The sequence below is a fragment of the Suricata suricatta genome, chromosome 6 (genome assembly GCF_006229205.1).
Source record: "Suricata suricatta isolate VVHF042 chromosome 6, meerkat_22Aug2017_6uvM2_HiC, whole genome shotgun sequence".
In the NCBI taxonomy this organism is placed as follows: Eukaryota; Metazoa; Chordata; class Mammalia; order Carnivora; family Herpestidae; genus Suricata; species Suricata suricatta.
This window is the reverse complement of record NC_043705.1, coordinates 74,424,774-74,446,869: the sequence shown is the minus strand read 5'-3', so window position 1 is coordinate 74,446,869 and position 22,096 is coordinate 74,424,774. Positions and strand designations below refer to the sequence as shown.

The following is a 22,096-nucleotide window of genomic DNA, read 5'->3' as shown; positions in this document are numbered from 1 at the left end:
ATGGTGCAGATTTTTCTGTAAGTCTGCGCCCAAGAATATGTTTCATGTCAAACAGAGGTACCAAGTGAAAATAATGGTCATGTCATATGTGTGAGAAATGAGTTTGTGGAAGATTACAAATATTAACACAATTATCTTCCTTCCAAATATGTTTGTGCCTTAGAAACATGCTCTCCTAGCTCCTATCAAAAGTGAAGTCTATTTTCACCCCTTGAATTTAAACTTCCTTTTAACTTGCTTTGGACAATAAACTGTGGTGGAAATGATGCTATGCCTGATCTGAGCCCAGACTTCACGAGGCCATCCATGCTTCCTCTGTCTCAGAACTCTGACAGCTCTCATGTGAACAAGCAGGGCCTAGTTTGCTGGGGGAATGAGACCATAAAGAGCAGAGATGAACCACTCCAGTTGAGATGGCAGGTATGAGTGAGAGTCAAGACATAAGCATAAAGGCTACCACCTGATACCCCTCAGCTGACTACAGGTGCATGAGTGATCCCATCTCAGGGTGGATATTTCTGTAGAACTCCCCATGTGACCTATTAGTTTTTGAGCTGTTTGTGTTATATGGCAATGATAGCTGATTCAAAGATTTGACAGACGATTGTTACCATAGCGCATTGACTGAAAAACTGCCACAAACACTATTCTAAGCTCTTTATATATTATCACATTAGAATTTTAGAACAATTATGTTATTCTATTATTAATCTCATTTTACTGCTAGTATAAGTGACGTAGCAGAGAGCAATTCACCCAAGGGTTGTGATACATTATACAGCAGAATGCAAACCGTGCAACTTCACATTTGGGTCTTTTTCTGCCACCACTACCTTATTTTGCTCAAGGTCACAGTGATTGCTAATGGGAGAACTAACCTGTGATAACACAGATTATTGGACATCAACATGCATGTTTCTTTTTTTTTAATTTTTTAATTTTTTTTTTAAATTTATTATTGAGACAGAGAGACACAGAGCATGAGTGGGGAAGGGGCATAGAGAGAAGGAGTCACAGAATCTGAAGCAGCTCCAGGCTCTGAGCTGTCAGCACAGAGCCTGATGCGGGGCTCCAATGCACAAAACGCGAGATCATGACCTGTGCCAAAGTAGGCCACTTAACCAACTGAGCCACCCAGGCGCCCCAACATGCGTGTTTCTTATTCACTAGGTCTGAAGTGGGGTGAAATTTTGCATTTGTAACAATTTGCTGGAATACGTTATATGGCTAGACTGGGGACCCATGTTGCTCGGTACCTTCTGACCTTGGACTAGTTAAAATGTGTTATATTAAAATTGAGAGTACTTCTCTTGAAATTTATAGTTCTTGATACTTTTCATATTAAGTAAAATGAAACTTAGCCAGATATTTCTAGGAAACACATTCGCTTCTATTTGCCAGTTGTAAGTGAACCACAGAATGCCTAAAGTAAAATGAGAAACTTCGTGGCAAAATCTTAAAGCAGAACCAGTCAGATTCTGATTATCCTTTGGATTCAGAGATGCCTAGGAAAACTGGTGATTGGTACAGTGAGAAGATTTAGTACTAGAGCTTTTAATATTCAATTTCACCATATTTTCATGCTGTTTTGATTTTAAAAAGTAGTAGTTCATATAAATCAAGATTGCTCTGGTAATTGAAAAAAGAAAGAAATCTGCAACTTAATTTGTTTCCTCAATGGCTGTATAAAAACAGACATTCTATAATGATGTTAACCACAGGAGGTCATGGTGTAAGAGCCCACTGGTGTTTTGATTGCCACAACAAGTCTGCATAGGCATCACTGATGAATGGTTATTATTGTGTATTCACTCACAACTTCATTGCACTCCACTGTGAACGTTTATAGCACAGTTTCATCATTATAAGTAACATGAACAGCCAGACAACCCTGAGGAAAACATAGTTTAGTAGTAGGTTAAATAGTTTCTTTGAATGGAAGAAATAGTTCATTAATTAGAGAAATGATATTTTTAACTGTGAAAGCCTGAGCTTCCTGCCACCTTACATACGGGGTTAGGGCTATCTGTGCAACAGCATCAGTCCGAGAACAGTTTTCATGAACTATCTATTTGAAAGACGGAGGAAACAAATGTACTATTTTCACCAAAGTCATCAAATTGTAGATTGGTATCTTAGCCATCTTCTATGGAAATTATTGATTCCAGTGGCATCACAGCTGTTACCTTTCTTGTAAGTAAAGAACCAGCTGTCACTTTCATTGGAATCAAATTGTCTGGCAAACATTGATGTTGAATACAAAGTTGATGTGTGTCTCCCAGTCCAATTTGAGAAGCATCTGACACAGAAGAGATTTACCTCAGTACAATAAAGGCCATATGTGAAAAAATGACAGCTAACATCATACTCAATGGTGAAAAACTAAAAACTTTTCCTAAGACCAGACACAAGGCAAGGATGCCTATTTTTGCCACTTTTGTTCAACATTGTACTGAAAGTCCTAGCCAGAGCAATTAGTCAAGAGAAAGAAATGAAAGGCATCCAAATCAGAAATGAAGAAGTAAAATGATCTCTGTTTGCAGATTACATGATCTTATAGGTAGAAGAGTCTAAAAATTTAACAAAAGATGTTAGCACTGATAAACTATTTTGGTAAAGTTATAGAACACAAAATCAACATGCAAGAATCACTTGGATTTCTATACACTAACAATGATCTGTACAGAAAGGAAAGAAAAAAACCCCACTTTCAAGAGCATCAAACAACAATAGGAATAAAACCCAAAAAACAAAGAACAAAAAACTTAGAGAGGTGCTCAGGTGGCTCAGTTGGTTAAACATCTGAATCTTGAGTTTGGCTCAGGACATGATCTCACAATTCATGAGACTGAGCCCTATGTTGGGCTTTATGCTGGCTTTGGGGAGCCTGCTTGGGATTCTCTCTCTCCCTCTCTCTCTCTGCCCCTCAGGTGCTCTCCCTATTTCTCTCTCTCAAAATAAATAAATATAATTTAAAAAAAAAGCTAGAAATAAATTTATCCAAATAAGTGCAACATTTGTACAATGAAAACTGTAAAATATTCATGAAAGGAAATAGTTTTAGTTTTTAAGAAATTTTAAAGAGATATGGACTATAGTTACCATATATTTTTAAGTAGATGAGCATTAAAAATACTTTTGGAATAAACAAAATCTGGTACCCATCTTTATGCCATTTATGGTAAATCCATTTGCTTACTATTTTCTGAGCATGTACCATGTGCTAGGTTTTGATCTTGGCACTTTACAGATTAACCTTTATCCTCACAATCAGCTTTAGGTTAAATATTTTCTTCCCTTATCAAATAATTCCAATGTGTACTTGTAAAAAAAATCCTCTCATAGCACATTATCTATTCCATTACAGCTATCTGAAAACTGTGCATTTCTATTAATGGCAACTAAGTCCAAGGATCAAACTAGTAATGTTGATAATTCAGTATATATATAATTATCCACTGGAGACACCTCCATATTATGTCAGAATACTTATAAAATGTAAAAAGAAAAGAATCCATGGTGTAAATAGTAATTTAATAGGAGCTACATTTTGGTGCTTATTTCACCAGTCCTACGGGGGTGATTATATGAGACAGTCTTTGGTTTCTACTTCTACTGGCCAGATACTTCTTCATGCCTTCCTTATTAACAAAATGAGAATCTGGGTTTGTTCAAGTATCTACTCCAAAAGGACAGTAACCTTGTCCAAAATGTAGAGGTAAATATACTTCAATGAAAACTAATCATAGAAATCCCAGACCTCTCAGAGATGATTAACTTAGGATGTGGTACAGGTCTGTTCAATAGGATGGGAAGGACAGGTTTCTTTGATTTTAACGATTAAATTAAAATAGTATCCTCCCTAACACTCCCCCCAATGGAAATTATTATATTTTTCTGTGATAAATGCAACTGCTGCATGCATCTTGTGATACTAGGGTAGTTGGAAAGAGGACAAGACCAGTGCACGGAGGATGACAGAGAGAAAAAAAGAGAATAGCCAAGGTTCTATATAATTTTTTTTAACTTTTGAAATAACCATTTATAAAGTTTTACTACCTTAGGCTTCCTCAGTATACAATATAAAAATTAATTAAATTTATTTGATTTAAGCTTTTCCCTTTCTGTAGCTGAGGGACATCCTGTTTGTTCCAGCAGGCAAAGTCTGAGGTGCACCCAGACTCTATTGAACGAAGAAATTGGTTTGAGCTACAATTTGTTCTGTGTGATCTCCCTGGGATTCTGAGACCAAGAGTACTTCATTTGCCTAATAAATGCCATTTAGTTCCCAAGTTCAAATTACAATCATCAAAGTATATAAAACTTCTCAACGAGATTCAGATTCCCTGAAATATCTATGATTTATCCCCAACAATACCTTGAAAATTCAGGTTATTTATTTCTGAGATTTCTCTGGCCATCATTTGTAGAGTTTTGTATCCCAGTCAAAGAAGATTCTAAAAAAGTGAATAAGATTCTAAAGAATATTTTGAATTATACTAGACATAGATTTAACTGATCAGATTTAACTGATCTAAAGCCATTTCTGTAAAGGATAAATAAATCAGTTGCAAATCGAATGATAAGAAAAATACACATAGTAATTTAAAGTAGATGAAATTGATTTGTAATATCAAAGGAGGTGGCATAAAAACACAGATATGAAAACTTACATGGCTTTTAATAATCTAGTCATTTTTTCCTTTTTCTTTTTTTAACATTTCCTCCCTTATCCCATGCAAAGTCTCCCCTGGTTTCTCCCCTACAGTTTACTTCAGAAAGAGAGGGTTTTCCCCCTCATTTTCTCTTTGAAGCCAGAGTTTTCATTCAGCTGAGATATTTCTCTTCAGTCTAGCACCTTCTTTCTGGAACACTCATTTCCCTAATCTCAATTTGACCAGCTTCTACTACTTCATTTTTCATATTAGATTCTGCTTTCTCCTTGCAGCTCTTCCTGACCTACTACAACATCTTTATATACCTTCCTCTTCAGGGTGCACCTGCTATTTTCCCCATTATGGCATTATTCTATTATATTGAATTTGACTGTTAAATAGACTGTGAGCCTGAGGAGAACCAGTTATGTGGGAGCCAGCATCTACCATAGGCTGAGATCTTAGCAGAAACTTCATGATCACCTGTAGTTTGAATGAATAAATAATTATTCTGAATAATGATTCTGACATTTTAGAGTTTATAGGAAGAGAAGGGATTATACATATTAATGGAACTGAAAACTTTTAGAAGCAAAAAGAGCAAACTCAGGTTCACTGGCAGAGTGCTGTAATGTTTTCAGGATGTGTATCCTACAGGTTTGTAGGTTTAGTTTAAACACCAAAAGCTATCGAATACCTTATTTTTAGCTTTGTGTTACATATATGATGTGGTGCTAGGTGATGGTTCAGTAATAAAGAACAATATCTTGGCTTCTCTGCCTTCAAGAACCTTGCAATCTATGGAATGAGTATCTGAATAATGTGTTTCTGAATAGGACTTTTAAAAAGTATTTGCAATTACCTTCATTCCTTTTCACTCAATTTCTCTTTTATTAACAATTTACCCAAGGAGTTTAAATTTAGATCACATGATAGGAAAACTTCATTATATGTTAATCTCTGCATGGCCTATTTGGTTTGGGAAAATCTGCATGTGCTCGATCTTGAATTGTTGACTTTGTAGTAGCTTAAAAAAAAGAGAATGAAAGTAAAGAAATGTATTGGACCTTTAATTAAAAGGTGGTTTTAAGACCAATGTCAAGATGATCAGACTTTTCAAATAAAAATAAGTTGGTTGGCGTGGTGGAACAATAATGTAATTTAACTTCTCTCAATGCAAATATGCTGAATGTTCTTGTGAAATTAACCCTGGCCCAGTATTTGATTAATAAAAATATCACATCTATATCCTTTATTGGCAAATACATGTTATGTAAGGTTTAACTAAGCTACAATGTCTTATACTGATAATCATTCATTTTACGAATGGTAATTTTCATCACAGCTGAAGCAGCAAACAATAATGAATCATATGTAATATAAGGTACAAGAACAAGAAATATTTCCACATTATAAACCAGAATCCATTATTTTTTTGTTAATGAGTCTTAAATCCTGCCTCCATATTTGGTGTAGAAACTGAGCTCTTTATGTCCATAATCATATTGGGAAGTCAGATACTTCAATTAGGACAAACATTAAGCAAACCCAAACAAACAAAATAAAATATTTATATGCCTCAGAAATTAGAGAACAAAGCTAGTTTTTTTTCTGCTTTACTGCAAAAAAAACCTACTTGAAAATAATATAACTAGATTACAAAGGCCATTTGTAATGATAGAAATATATGCCACTCATTTTTTGCTAACTAAATTGCTGTTATTATTAACTATATTTATTTCTCTTTCTAGGCTTTTACTTTCTTAGAAATCACATTTTTTCTTGAAAACCTTCACTGTTATCTTTCTATACATCTATATATGTGTGTGTACATGTGTAACTATATACAGTTTTTTCATACACGTACCAAGTTTGTTTTTTCCCTTTAAGATTTTATTATGTTGACTCTTGGAATGCCTATTAACTTTAGATCAAAGACTATTTTCTATTAATCTTTTTTACAAATTTCAGATAAAATGTCCAAGAGAAAAAATAGACAACTGAAAAAGACCCATAGTTGATCCAGGCATTATACAGGTGAGAGATTTAACTGAAATTGGCATGTTTACCAAAATGGGGGGAAATAACTTCAGAGGAAAAGATGAAGTGACTGGCAAGTTTATTAGATTGTAACATGGAAAGTTCTTGGGAGAGCCTGATATGCTTTCCAGACTTTACTGGTGCATTTGAATATAGACTGGGTGAACAAAGACACTGGTGATTTCCTTTTGTTTGCTGAACTATGAATGTAGAGCGTGGATGGAGAAGTCTGCTACCATAGACACAGAACACAGCATCAAGTGTGCCATCTTGTATTCCCGAATTAGATGCAGTAAGAATATGTGGCTGTCAATGGGTGCCATTGCAGCTAGCTCTGTCCAAACTGCCTTTAAGCAACCTGTGCTGATGTTGTTATGAACCTTCAGGAGCAGTAAGTACTGCAGGTAGGAGTCAAAAAGGTTAGCCTGCATAACATAACTCATATTAGGAAAATATAAAGTGTTGAGTTTCCCACAGGGCCTCCATATAGCCCAACAATATCCTGATGATATCAGTTTGCATTATGGTGAAGATTGCTACGGGTTTCATTGCCTTACTTTTATTATTTTATTTTACTTTCATGAGGAGAAACAGTTCCCTTTAGTGTTTGTCTTAAACAGAGCTAGGAAATTATGGTCTGAAGGAAGTTCCATATGTGTGATGTGCTACTTGCACATAAGAATTTATATGTCATATTCTCATTATGTATTTTAAAAGATTTTAGAGGCAATCTTTAGCACACTATTGGGAAATCGATAATCACTGCTATAGGCAGAAAATCATTGTAAAAATATGAATGATTAATTTTTTAAAATTGTCTTTGTATCATCACAGATAATGTCACAAACACTGATCTCTACACCCCATTGGGAAATATATGTATATGTGAATTGCATCAATTCTGATGTTAGAAAAACCTAGACCAAATCTAACTTTCTACCACTTTTAATTCAAATAGTTAATAATTTATTCTTTATAGTTGTTTAAACATGTCTTCCATTGGTTTCCTCATATGTAATGTGCAAATAAAGTTATCTCAAGATTAAATTTAACACAATGTTTTTTAAAAAAAGCAAACAATACAGTGCCTGGACAGAGTGCCTAAACAGTGCACAAGAATTCTTATTATTACACATCCTTTTTCCTCAATGATTCCACTTTCTTCCTTATTTCTAAGTACTGAAATCCTAATTATGAGCAGACTTAAATATTACTTCTATATTCCCAGCTGGTTGTAATAATTTCAACTTATACTTAAAAATAATTTAAAATTATAAGCATCAAAGTAATATGTGGAAAAATTCAGCTCCTTTTTAGGGCTTTATTTCAAGATAGGGACTCAATATGAAGGAAAAATAAGCAGATAACTCATATAATTAGTACATGAAATACTTTTCACAGACAGGTTATTTTTACAAAACTGATATTTTAATATTAGAAATGGGGAGTCACACTTACATTTCATAATTTTCTTTAAGATGTTATAAAAATAATACCCTCACTGTTATATACAACACACAGCTACTGAAAATCCACTCCTTAGTAACTTCCATTAATTTCAAGGAGAGAGGAAGAAAGGAAGTATGCCATTTTGTAAAACTAGAGAGTTTAATAATTATAATAATAAAAACTCTCATTTAAAGAACAAAATTAGCTGTACTTGCAAAAGGAGTGTAGAACACATTAAAATTTGCTAGAGTAAGTGTTTCTTCCTTTTAATGAGCTGAAGCATATTCTGTGTCTGTACAGTTGGGTACATTCCTATCAGGACAGGAAAGTGCTATTAAAGCCAGAAGAGCCAGAATATAGCAAAATCTTGAATAATATTAAAGGCTTAAAAATATCTTCATGCATGCAGAGATTCTTCTTGACATTGTTAGTGGATTTTAATGAAATGTATGTAATTAATATATCTGTAATTATTATTTTTAAGGGAGAGTACACCAATTTAATATGAATTTTAATTGTTCTACATAAAAACTGAATATTAAAAATATAATAATAATTGTTCTTATTCCTACCACGAGACTAAATAAAACTAAATAAGAATTTGGCACTGATAAATCATAAAGCAATGAATACACAAAAAATATGTGTCAAACATGATTTTGAAGGGTCAGAAGCAGTTTTCGCCAAGTCCCCATGTGGCTAATTTTTCTTTTCTATACCTTTACTTTAGGGTCCGCTAAGTTTACATTAATAGGGGAAAAAATGTGATCATTAAATCTATAAGCAGTTACAGTCACTTGACATAGTCAAATTGTAGCAGATGGCAACCCTGGAGGGCTGAACAGTTTTCTGCAGTACTCTGTGTCTTATCGCGAGAAGTTGTGGAATTCATAGATATGAGATGCAGTAATAATAAGGGAGGCTGATAGAATGTCCTATCTTCACACAAAAGTGGCAATCTTAGCAGTGTAAAATTTTTTATTTGAGTTTTTTTCATGGAAATGGGTATCTCTGCTTACAAAAGTACTCGATGTTTACATCCTAGTAGTCATAAATGGTCAAAACCAAATACAATTTCTCATTTAGTAAATTACATTCTAAATAGTACATGTTTCTTCTTTATAAGTGATTTGATAAAAGCTTTTGAGGACAAGCTTCCAACTTCTAGAAATCTGTCCTTATGTTAAGGCATTTAATAGATCTTGAGAATACAACAAAACCTTTGAGTAATGGAGATATTAGATTTCTGAGAGTTAGAACTATAGGGAAATCTCTTAAAATGGAGGTGCAGCTGAATCCAGTGGTTATAGATCAGCTCTTTTAAGGTACTCCCTCTGATCAGTGCTGGTATAACCTTTGGGCTTGCCTCTTCTAACACTCTGGACCAAAATGTAGACGTTTCCTTTGGTAATGCTGTATAGAGCTGGAGAAGGTTTCAGACTTAAAGAGCCAGTGAATAAGAGTAGGAACATGAGCCTTGATAATACAAATAATCTGAACAAGCTGGATTAGAAGGGGTATTTTAAAGATTTTCAGAATTTGAGAATGCAGTGGACCAAGTGTGTCCCCCCAAATTGCTATGTTGAAACCCTAATTCTGATATGATGGTATTTGGGAGTAGGGTCTTTGGAACGTAATTAGGTCATGAAAGTGGAGCCCCCATAAATGGATACTATGATAAATGGTATCAAAACCCTTATAAGAAGAGGTCAGAGAGTTATCTAGATCTTTTTCCAACATGTGAGGATACACTTTGAAATCTACTGTCTTGAAAGCAGTAAATGGGCTTGCACCAGACATTGGCACTGTCAGAACCTTGATCTTGGACTTCCTCAGCTATGGGCATTTTAAGAAATAAATGCTTATTTTATTGTTTAATGTTTTAAATAACCCCAGTGTATGGTAATTTCTCATAGCAGCCTGAACTGGTAAGACAAGAGAGGTCTCAAATACTACCAACTTTTTAGATTTCCAATATGTTAATAATAAGACATTCAAACAGATTTATAAAAATTAATTGTTTGTGTATAAACAAATCTATACTTTTCCCACATAAATATGACTACCGCATATGTAGCATCTTTTACTCTGTCATTACAATCTAAATTTTTATTTCCTTAGAAATATGAAGCCTGGGGACAAATGACCCTTTTTTCTATCTTGTGGAGATACTGGATTACTCCACAGATTTCTGTTTCCTTGTGACCAAATCTTAAAAACAGAAGGATATTCAACTGGCTTCTTAAATGTCTGCTATAATGTGATAGGTGCTATATTTTTCACCCAGCACATATGAACACCTACCACTGCATGCAGACTTTAAGTTTTCTACTGAAACAAAGGTGATTTGCCTCTCATTCTTCCTTGTTACCTTCATCAGATTTTATGTCAGAGAAAATTTTAAGAGGAGAACCAGGCCTTACCCACATATTTTTAAAGAAAAGAGACACATACTATAACAATGAGGTCATTCCATTGGAAGAGCAGGGTAGGCAAAAAGAATTTTTTGGTTTTGTAAAGCCAATAAACATCAAGACTTTGAAGATCTGTACTAAGGCTTTGAGGATCTGTACTCTTGGAATTTAAAGTTCTTTTTCCCATGTCATGTGAATAAACTACCCAATAGTCTTACAAATAAGTATGTAATTATTGCATTTGTGATCAGGGTTTACATGTGTACTGAGCCACACCAATTTTGGAGGTAAATTCCGACCCACACGTCCTGTGACCTAAATTCTTATACTCACTATCCATTATATACCTTCAGGGATTAAACTAGAGGTGTGTCGGTATGTGAAAATATCATTGGATAGTAACTTATGACCTGTGTATATCATCTTTTCCACAAGGATCAGTTGAGCCATTCAGATTGTTCCCTTGAGTATTTGGAATTGGGCAATCGTCAGTGACTGAGGCAGCTAGTTTTGGATCCAGCAGCTAACCTAATTGAGAGATAATTTGATTTATAAATAGTGTTGAAATGGGTCAAAGCAAGCATACAGAGTGAGGGAGCAAGACCTATATTAAGCAGAGGAATCTTCCTGATAGAGGAAGGATCAACGAGAAGAGCTAGAGGCATAATCCAGGCCCTAAAACAGAGAATTGCTGTAGTTTTTGACAGTCCTATATCTAAATATCATCTATTTTCTCATAAAAAACTGATTCTTTCTTGAGGTGACTTAAATCTGGGTCAGTTCTAGCTTTTACATAAACCTGACTAAATCATGATTAGGTGACTTTCTTTTCTATGCTTGGCTAAAACAACATTTTGACAATAATCTGCAAGTACAAACTGGATAAGTATTCTTTCTTCTCTACCTCATTTTATGACCAGCATTCCTTTGAGGACACATTTAGAAACATTCAATTTAAATTTGATAACAAAGGCATTGATGATTTAGCAGCTTTAACTTCAGTGAAGAGACTGAAGGATTCAGCAGCTGTGACAAGGAGATTTAAGGGTCAATGGCTACCCATTAGATTATATCACAAAGAAGAAATGAAAACTGAGTGATGCAATTGGTAAATTAATGACCTGCTGAAAATTGTCCCATTCAGGAAGCTCTGGACTCAGACATGAGTAAGTTGGGTGAAATCATGAAAGGAACCCAGTCCAAACACAGTTTCTAGCTTATATCCCTCTGTGACTTACTAAGTACCTGGTGGGTGCCAGGCACTGTGCTAGGTGTTAAGTACCCATGGGAGGAAAAAATCCAACCAAACAACAATAAAAATAAGACTCTCTACAAAGAACTATAACTTTGTTTAGTGATTTGGATTTTGCAGCAAACCTATTATAGTACCTAACAACTGCTGAGTGATAAATGTAAAGCTTCTCTTGGTTTATAAAAGTTGGATAATGTTTTACACATCAAAGCTAATATATGAAATCATTAATAGTCAATAACACATTAGCAAGAATTGACTGATTAGGTTAGTGGATTATGAACAAAGAGAAAATCACTTCTAGTAAGAGTTTTGGCATCAGAAACAGCACTGGAGAAATATTTATGGCAGTGATCTCACTGAGGATCTAGAGATTAAAGACTACAGAGAACTCATTTTTCTTCTTCTTCTAAGAATAATGCAGACTTGGATTTTGAACAGACAACAAAAAAGTTATAATGTAGCATCTCTATGGAGAGTTCCAGAAAGCAAAGAAATGGCATGAAGGTACTGGGTATTGAGTAAGGAGAGGGATGTAATGCACTGGAAGTATAAGAGACACAAATCCTGAAAATGAGTGACACTAGTGAAAAGAGTCAGCGAGAAGCCAGAACAGAAGTGCTGGAAATCTAGATGATGGCCTGGCCTCATTTGATAAAACTGCAATTCCATATTCTGTTGTGTTGACCATACTTCTCTAAATTGTGTCTCTTCATGGAAACATTTTATAAGCCACATGTTGCCCCTGAGAACCACTGGAAAAAAACATCTTCCCATAATGGTATTTAAAAACTATGAAAGTATGGGGCACCTGGGTGGCTCAGTCAGTTAAGTGTCCGACTTCAGCTCAGGTCATGATCTCACGGTTAGTGGGTTCAAGCCCACGTCAGACTGTCAGCACAGAGCCTGGAGCCCGCTTCAGATTCTAGGTCTCCCTCTCTCTCTCTCTCTGCCACTCCCCTGATCACACTGTCCCTCTCTGTCTCTCAAAAATAAAAAAAAAATTTAAAAAAAATGTTAAAAAGTTTAAAAAACTATGAAAGTAGATTTTTCCAAGATCTTTTCCCTACAGTAGATTTAAAGTGAACCAGTAGTTTCTAAATGTGAAAATTTTAAATTCAAGGCTAACATTACAATATTAATAATCATCACACAGTGAAATAATATGTAGGATAGAAACTAGCATTTATTAAAAAGTCAAACAAACAAAAAACATTGAGGTGCTTTCGGAAAAAATCAGGTTTTCAAACTCAGAATTATGTATAATGTAATTACCAGTTTAGCATCTTCAGGACTAAAGTGACTTTGAAATTACTTTGCTGTTAGGAAGATGCCTTGTTGAACGTTATCTCATCTGAGAAAACAAAGAGTAACTTATGGATAGGAAAAATGAATGGTGGCATTTTATGAATATGAAAAGCAATATAGATGCTGAATGACAATAATGCCATCTTCACATGACATCTGGGATTTTGTTTGGAAAAGTTCTGCTTGTATATTAGATTACTGTTTCTTCTCTTCTGCATTAAATAAGTGAAATGAAAGTATATCAAGAAGCAGAAAATGGATAAACAGAAAAAGTTTCAAACATGTTTGAATACTTAATATATTAGAATTTGTTGCTAACTGCTACCAGCTGTAAAGCTGTAGGAACTATATACCAATACCAATCTGAGTATGCTAGCAAGAATATGAGAGTGTAAATATGGGAAGAAGTCACCACACAAAAGATGAATGTCTAGTCAGCAATGGGAGACCTGGGTTCATGATGGCAAGTAAGAAGATCCTGAACCCACCTCTTGCCATGGACACAAGAGTTTACAACTACAAATGAAAGAATTTCTTCTTCAAAAAACCTTAAGGCTGATTAATCAGATTGTACATTAGGCAACCAGGAAGAAAACTCTATTCAAGGTGGTAGAAGATGCTGGCACACAATCTCCACATAAACCCCACCTTGGCGCAGTCCACAATCAGGAGAAATCTTGTAACCTGGTGCTTCTCTCTGAGGAGCAAAGAGTTCTAACTCCACAATGGACATCTCAACGTTTAAGACTTGGTGCTAATAGCCTTCAAACATGTAACTTTGGAAACCGAAGCGACTCAGGTTCTGAGACCCAAAAGACCGAAAAAGGGCTCCCCTCTCTTGTACTCGCTGTCCTAGGGCCCAGTGCAGAAGCAGCCATCAGCCCACTTTCTTAAACTGAAGGAGGCGCACCTGCTTAGAGTAAAGCATCAGTCTTATGAGAGGAATCTAATGTAAAGACAGACCTTTAGGAGTTCTGCTCTTGCCTGTTAGATTACTACTGTTTCTTCTTTTCTGCATTCAATAAGTGCAAAAGTATACTTAAAAAAATTTGTGAGCTATGTGTTTTTGGATCTGTGATTCTACAAGAATCACCAAGAAGGCCTCTGAATTCCGCTAGAAGTCAACACAGAGTGGCTGCCTAAGTCAGGTTTGTTCCCAACACATGGGAAAGGAGAACAGCTACCATTCAAATCTTTAATATTGGAAATTAAGGGGCTTTGGAAGGCAAGAAGTCAAAACTAAAACTTTGAGTAGGAGAATATTAGATGCCAGGCGGGAGAAGGTCTGTCTTTCATCATCAAGGAAACAGACTCAAAGTAACATAAGCAGGAAGAGGGGATGCATGGGCCACTAACTGGAAACTTCAAGGAGTAAATGCACAGGAGACAGGATGAGATCTAGGCATTAAAACTATGCGATTGGGAATCTCATTCTCCCTCTACTTCCATCCCTGTTGGCTGCATTCTCAGCCGGATTTTGGCTCATAGGAATGAAAACAGCCAACAGATGGATCAAATTGTCTTTCTGGTTACACCACTTTATGAAAGGGACAGCCTCTTTCCCAAACGTTTCAGCAAAGGCTCCTACAGGATTCCAATTTGTTCAGCTTGGTGCCTCTCCCTAAAGCAATCATTTTCGTCTGGAAAATGAGGAATCTGATTGGTGGATCTGGGCAAGGTTTCACTTCCTCATGAGAGAGGTGGGGCAGGGTGAGCAAGTTACAGACACACCCAAACACCAAGAGAGCATTCCTCAGAAGAAAGAGGACCCAGATAGACGAGCAAGAATGCGTGATGAGTAGACAAGGAATCCAGCCTTCACGGTCCATTATAGGCTTGTTTCTTACAGCGTGGGGCACAGAGAGGGAGCACCAGCATCACGTGGGAGCTTGTGTAAATGCAGAAGCACAAGGCTTACCCTAGATAAATTAGAATCTAAAAAGATTCTAGAAAGATCTCCAGGTGCTCTGTATGCATGTTAAGATTTTATTTTTTTCATGTTTATTTTTGAGAGAGAAGGAGTGTGATTGGGAGCGGGGCAGAGAGAGAGGGAGACACAGAACTCAAAGCATTCCCTATAATCCAGCTGTAGGCATAGAACCTGAACTCATGAACTGTGAGATCATGACCTGAGCTGAAGTTCGACACTTAAACCACTGAGCCACCTAGGCCCCCCTGCATGTTAAAATTCTAAAGGCACTGATTGACACTTCCACAGAGGATTACAACCACAACCAATCTCTCCATCCTGCCTTCTGTCAGCTCATATTATTAATCCTTTTCTTAACCACATTCTGAGATTCTTAGGCTCTACTTAGTGGCACAAAGGTTTCAGAAATTCTGATACTTTCATCCTAAAGCTCTCATATATCACAATAGCAGAAATAATCCTCATGCAAAGGGAGACTAGGGGACAAGTTAAAGTTTACTAGCAGGGTTGATTATAGCCATCAACCCCCTCTCTAGATAAATTTTAATTTAACTGTCTTCCATTTTATCCTTTATCAGCTTTCTTTTTGCTTTTTGTTAGATTATCATAAAGTTTATGCAGGTATAAATTGGAAGGATTATTGAGTGTTTTTTTAGTTGTAGTCCCTGCTCCGTCCTTGCATGAATCACTTGATTGGCAATTATTTTCTCTGCCATTATCTGGGTAATCCCAAATATCCAGATATCACTGTTCTTTTTCATCCATGGCTTGTTGCTATGCTGCTGCACTTGCTCTGAGTTAAAGTGACATTACTCTCAGAAAGTTTTTATTTTGGCCATGACTAGCAGTTTCACTGCATTTTTCCACGGCACTCCATAAAATGTCCCTGATTGCTTTGTTACTCAGTTGTAATCACAGGGCTGAGGTGATGATGTTGGCTTTCCTTATGGTCATAGTTTATTAAGATACATCAATAGCTTTGCGGAACCCAACCCTATGTGGCCAATATTGCCTTAAACATGACATTCATTTGACCTTTGACTTTAAATAAGTAGTAAATGGATCACTGAATTTATGCTAAGGCTTAGCTTTTCCCATTAGCCACCAGTGTTCTTGTTTCCTGACTCCTGAAGATATTTTTCTAAATTGTGTCATTCCGGGAAACAAACCCACAACAGCCTATTCCTTAAAGTAGGATGCTTACCCCTATTTTATTGCTTAATAAATGTAGATATTTAGCCTAAAAAAGTTTCAGTTGGAAATTTAATGCTTATTCACACTAATACTCAGACTACTTCAAGAACAACCACAAATAAATTACTTGGAAATAATCATACTTTTTGGATTATGCTGAAATGAGAAGCCTTAAGTGTCAGAATTTTAAATGGCTGTTTTATGCATTTTAATACATGCCTTTTCACAATGAAAAAATGTTTTACTTACTGTGTGTAAATCTCCACCCTTTCTCTCGCTCCATGGGATAAATGATTAATTCCTATTCCTTATGATTAGTTTAATCACCTTGGGGCACAATTTGAAGACTGAGCAATATATACACAAAGCCATGAAATGACTGTTTCATCTTTGCTGGGAAGTCATTTTATCCTTTAAGTTGGAGAGAAATGGCAGGGAAAGTGGATAAACACTGAACATAATTTTCTCGGTAAATTATAAAATTGGATATCGTGTTAGAACGTTAAATAGCCATCATTTAAATTTGTTAATTTAATCTTTAAAAAGCATAAACAGTACTATATGTGAACACAGATGTTAATCTAAATCATTATTTCGGTTCAAGAGAAGCAATATGAAAGGGAATCTCAAATCCTTAGTATAAGCCAGTCAAGTGACGTAAAAGAAAAGTAGCTGAAGGATAATAGTTCTCTTAATTTTAAGTGAGTTAGGATAATTTCTTTCAATATCTACCTATATAATTAGGATCAATAAATAAGCATGGAAGAGCACAACGTCAGTTTTCTAATCCATTCACTGTTGAGGCATCACTCGTGACGTATGGAAGTTCCCTAAAAGGTTAAGTGTATTTCCCCTTAGTTGCTTAGGCTTTTAGAGTTTGCTAAACTTTAAGGAACTTTATCAGGAATTTCTGGTCTTTTATGAGTAGTCCCAGGCCAATGAGCCTTTGTTAAGAGAGGTCTCCTTTGCTGTATACCCTCAGAGCACCGCCCAGTGCACGAGGCCATCAAGCAGTTGTTAGTTCAAACTGAGATGTGTTATGAATGTAAAATACACACATGATTCTGAAAGCTTAATTAAAAAAAAAAAAGAAAGTAAAATACCTTATTACATTTTACATTAATTACACACTGAAATGACAATAGTCTGGACGTATTGGATAAACTCATCTTATTAAAAATTCATTTCAACTATTTCTTTTCACATTTCAAAAGTAGCTAGCACAGAATTTAAAATTACATATTTGGTCCTCACCTATGGCTCACAATATATTTCTTTTGCAGAGCTGATCTAGATTCTTTACTGTTTCTGAAAAGAATTTAGCTTACTACACAATTGCTTAAAAATACTTAAATTCTTAGTTGATGAATGAGATCTTTTCATCTTCAATATTTCTGGTGACAATTGAGGCAGGAGGACATATGCATCTCTAATGTGGTTTGAGATCAGGAGAATATATAATGCCATGTATTTGACTGTGCAGTGCTTTTTATTCACTGTTCAAGCTGTCAAATAACTGCAATATAGAGACTAACAAATGAGTTAATGCTTAAAAGAGAAAGAACAGAAAAATGTTTCCCTGTGCACTCTTTGGAAATACCAATGACCTTGGCACTGAGTTACCACATCTGTGGCTTAGCTAGAGGTAACTGTTTTTTTTATATTAGAAAGAGAAACAGTGGCTCCAAAGGAAGATGAAAAATAAATGAGTGGCATTATCATTTATATTATTAAGCACCGATTTTTGTTAGCCTCTGAATTAAATAGTCAGTTTGTAAGAAATGAGTAATAAGAAAAGACTTAGGATAAAAAACTGATGGAACAGTCGGTTTCCTAGGCAGCAATTTGCAGAGGCAGTCTGCAATATGAAGAGTTGATGTTGAATCTTGCGTTGTTAAGTGGCTTTGCTCAAAAATTTTATTGACACAATTATGATGCATTTTTTCCATTAGAAAACCAATTTTCACTTAAGCAGTGAAATCAAGCTCCAGCTTGATTGTTATGGTGAGAAGGATTATGCTGTCAAATCAGCTGGATCCATGTGAAGACAATTTTTTTTTAAGACAAATACTGAAAATTATTTGAGTGCAAAAGATCAGCATAACAGTAAACTTTCAACCTCACTGAATAAACTTTAAAGACAACTTGTCTCTTCTTTTTTAAATGAAAGTTTTAAAAGATTGGAAGATGTAGCAAAATTTTACTTTTCATAATTAAACATTTGATTTTGACTTCATATTCATTACCTAGAATATTATGTTGATGACGTTTTTTATTGTTGTTGTTAATATTTCCAGCATTTCCAAGTAGTACACTTTCAACACTGTAAGACATTATCCTCAGGGCTTTTAATTTGACACAATTTTTTTGTTGTTTGTTAAAGTACCTCACAAAACGAGGAATGGTCAATGGGACAGATCTGCATCTATACACACTTTTCTCTGGAGTTCTCAATTTTACCCCGTGGCCACCGAATTAAGCCTTGAGATTTTGTCTATCTTGGAGTCTAATCTGTGATTTTTTCCCCAACAGATCTAACTTGTCCTTCTGGTTCAAGGGACTGGCTGGCTCTAGCTCTGCCCTTGCAGATGAAGTAAGTATTCAACATATGTTTGCTAAGTAAATGAACGGACATCCTGACCTGGAGATTTTTGTAAAGCTATTGCTATTCATAAGATCTAGCTATAGTTTCTGTGAATTATGGAGTTCTGAGAACTTTAACATTATTTAACAAAATTGAATTCTGTGATGGTAAATAAAGTGATTTGGCTGTGTTGATGGCAAGAATTATAGAAATATGAGTTTTTAAATTTGCCTCTCATTTCATACAATCCAGAACTGCTGGGCATCCACCTGCAGCTCAGGTTATGATCTCATGGTTCATGGGTTCGAGCCCCACATTGGACTTTGTGCTGACAACTAGCTCAGAGCCTGGAGCCTATTTCTGATTCTGTACCCCCCTCTCTCTCTCTCTCTCTCTGTCTCTCTCTCTCTCTCTGACCTTCCCCTACTCTCTCTATCTCTCAAAAATAAATGAAAAACATTAAAAAAATTTAAAAATTAAATTAAATTAAGAAATAATCCAGAGCTGTAAGTCTGGGAATATATGCAACATACAGATGTTGTGGAAATTGGATAACTTTGAAGAATATCCTAAAAACTAGGATTGTCCCTGGAAATAATGGGGTTTAACAATCCAGAGGTAGAAAAGCATGTAGATTAAATGGATGGCAGCAGCACTTGTAACCAGGGGAGAGTCAATGCCTCATACATGGGTACAGATGTATCAGGGTGGGAAGAGTATATAAGAGATTAAGCCCAGACTGGTGATATTTCTAGGTTTGCAAAAATTGGGAAGGTAATGATGGAGTAGAAGCTATTTACTAAGACAGGACTGTTGAAAACATGTGCAGACTCTTCTAGCATTTTGAATGGTTTGTCGTGGTCTGTCTGGCAGGAACGCCATAGCATGAACTAGTTACTTGAGTACAAATTGCTGATAGAAGGTAGTAAATTACTGGCAATTGGTGGATGCTTACTGTTCTGGAAATCTGTAAGGTGGTGGACACTGTGAAGATCTGATTTTTGAAAGGATCACATTTTATGAGATAGAAATCAGTATTACTTGTCTTGACTAGGGGCGGCACTCAGGCCAGATAAATGCAAAAATAAAAGGAAAATTATTATTTTATAGGAAGAATACTGTTTTTAACATTGAAATATAATTGACATATAACATTATGTTTCCGATATACATAGCAATTCAAATATATATATATATTGCATAATGATTACCCTAAGTTAACATCCATGAACTATTTTTTATTATCTATATGTTTCCAGCCCTAAGTTAGGTAAAACAATGGTGAAAAGAATCAAACATTTTTTTCTGTCCTCATTCAGTTAACTTTCCAGTGGTGGAAAAAGATACATTCATTAGATATAAAATCAAATTGAAGGTTAAATTTAAAGAAGCATTAATTAAAAGCAAATCAAATCATTGTTTATAAGACAAATTCACATTGGCAATATGACAAGCTTTATAAACATTAGATTTATTGTGTTCTGAAACTTTTGATGAGACTTGATCCTGTTTCTTAAAATACATTTGGAATATGAAATTCTAGATCTTTTCTGATACTCAAAATGAGAATGATCTACCCTGGGGTATACAGTAGGTATTCTAGTAGAGGGGGGAGTTTCTCCAAACACTATATATCCTCGGATACAGTGTCTCAATTTGCTCCAGGAGAATGTCTGGCAACAGGCTTTCCCCCATCTTTCCTTGTGGTAGGGGATATATTGGAAAGATCATAAAGGGTATAGATACTTCTTGAATTTTGGTAAAGACTGTACTTTTGCATTATTGACAGTTGAAGGTATAAGTAGCTTATGCCAGGTCATCAAGCTGTGCCTTAGCATTATTTTCTTCCTGGAGCTAATCATCCCTGAATCAACCTAGGATACATTGATACCTACTAGAAGGCATGAGGAGTTGTCCACAGTGGCCTGCCAGCCCTCAGACAAGCATAGGATCATCAGTGTGACCCATTCTTCCCTGTGCATATGGAGCTGGGTGAGTTCCATTTCTTCCCAGATAATCAAATGTGCAGGCAGGATCACAGCCTTGCTGGTGGACACTGGTGCAGCAGCTTCTAAAACACTGGTAGCACAGTGACTCCAAGATAGGCTTCAGCGGTCAGTGGTTCCAGGAGGCTGTTGGAGTGACTGCAGTTGAAGAGCACTCCTAGGCCAAAGGAGTCCAAAGAGAGCCCTGCTCTTGAACTGTCAATGTCTAATATCTATACTGACCTCCATCTGCTGTGTGCTGAGCCAAACTAAGTTGACAGTCTTCCTGGGGAGACACTGCCTGGTCTGGCAGTTGTGAAGAAGTGACCCATGCTGGGGAACCAATGTATTCCCCTTCTTTGCTAACCAAACACCAATTTCTTCAGGTAGGAATGGTTCACTTAGAGGGTAAATCCTAACTGGTCAAAGTGCATCATGTTAATTTATGTTAATGTTTTTCACTGTTTGTTGCCCAGTGTAGGTCCAGCACAAGGTCAAGTTAATAAGTTGCAAAAGGATATCCGCTGAGAAACATTTGGAAAATAATTTCCTCCCTAGTAAGGGGAAGACCTTTGAGGACAATGCCATTAGTTCCGAGTTTAGATGCTATTCTGTAAAGCAATGATGTATGTAGCTAAGTAGCCCTCTTTCTGTGACAAGGGGAGGGAGACTTCATCATCAATGACTACAACAGAGAAGAAGAAATGAGGGAGCCTAAGGACATCACCGAGTTCCTGAAAATGCCTTGGGAATTTCAATCTCTCAGTGATGTCTTAAGTGAAGAAGTAATAAACAACAAATGCCCTGTGCTTTAAAATCACTGCCAAAAGCATTTTCTTGATGATATAATTTCCAGCTTGGGCACCTTAGGTGCTTGCTCATACACATTAAGCTATTTCAGAATTCATACGGCCTGATATGTAGAAAAAGTGTATTACCAGGTTAGTAGGGTGGCCTTATTTTTGGCCCAGTTGGCCTGACAAAGAGGCATTGATCAGATAAAGCTATATTGGCTGCCATGCTTACGTTCTCAGCACTGGCTTTCAGTGTACTGGCTCCAGACCACCTCTTTGGAAAAGATAAATGGAACAGCACTGATCAATGGACAGTGTAGTGCCTATGCTGCTGTTCTTTGTAATCTACTCATGCCTTCCCACCCCGCTTTCTCCTACACCGCTGCTCAAAGTGCTCCGGTGAAGATTATCTGGGCTGGCGCTGAGAACGTTTTTAAGAAATTGATGCTTTCACAACTTAATTCCTGAATGCTCAGAAGCCAACATTTGTT

At 36.0% G+C, this 22,096-nt stretch overlaps 1 long non-coding RNA gene across 1 annotated transcript in view; it reads left to right on the top strand.

Moving 5' to 3' along the window:
* LOC115294332 overlaps nt 1–22,096 on the top strand; it is a 59,873-nt gene that overhangs the window by 13,015 nt on the left and 24,762 nt on the right. Inside the window, exons 2-3 of the long non-coding RNA XR_003909818.1 lie at nt 6,627–6,692; nt 18,775–18,835. This is a non-coding gene — a long non-coding RNA (uncharacterized LOC115294332). The remainder of the gene's footprint in view (nt 1–6,626; nt 6,693–18,774; nt 18,836–22,096) is intronic.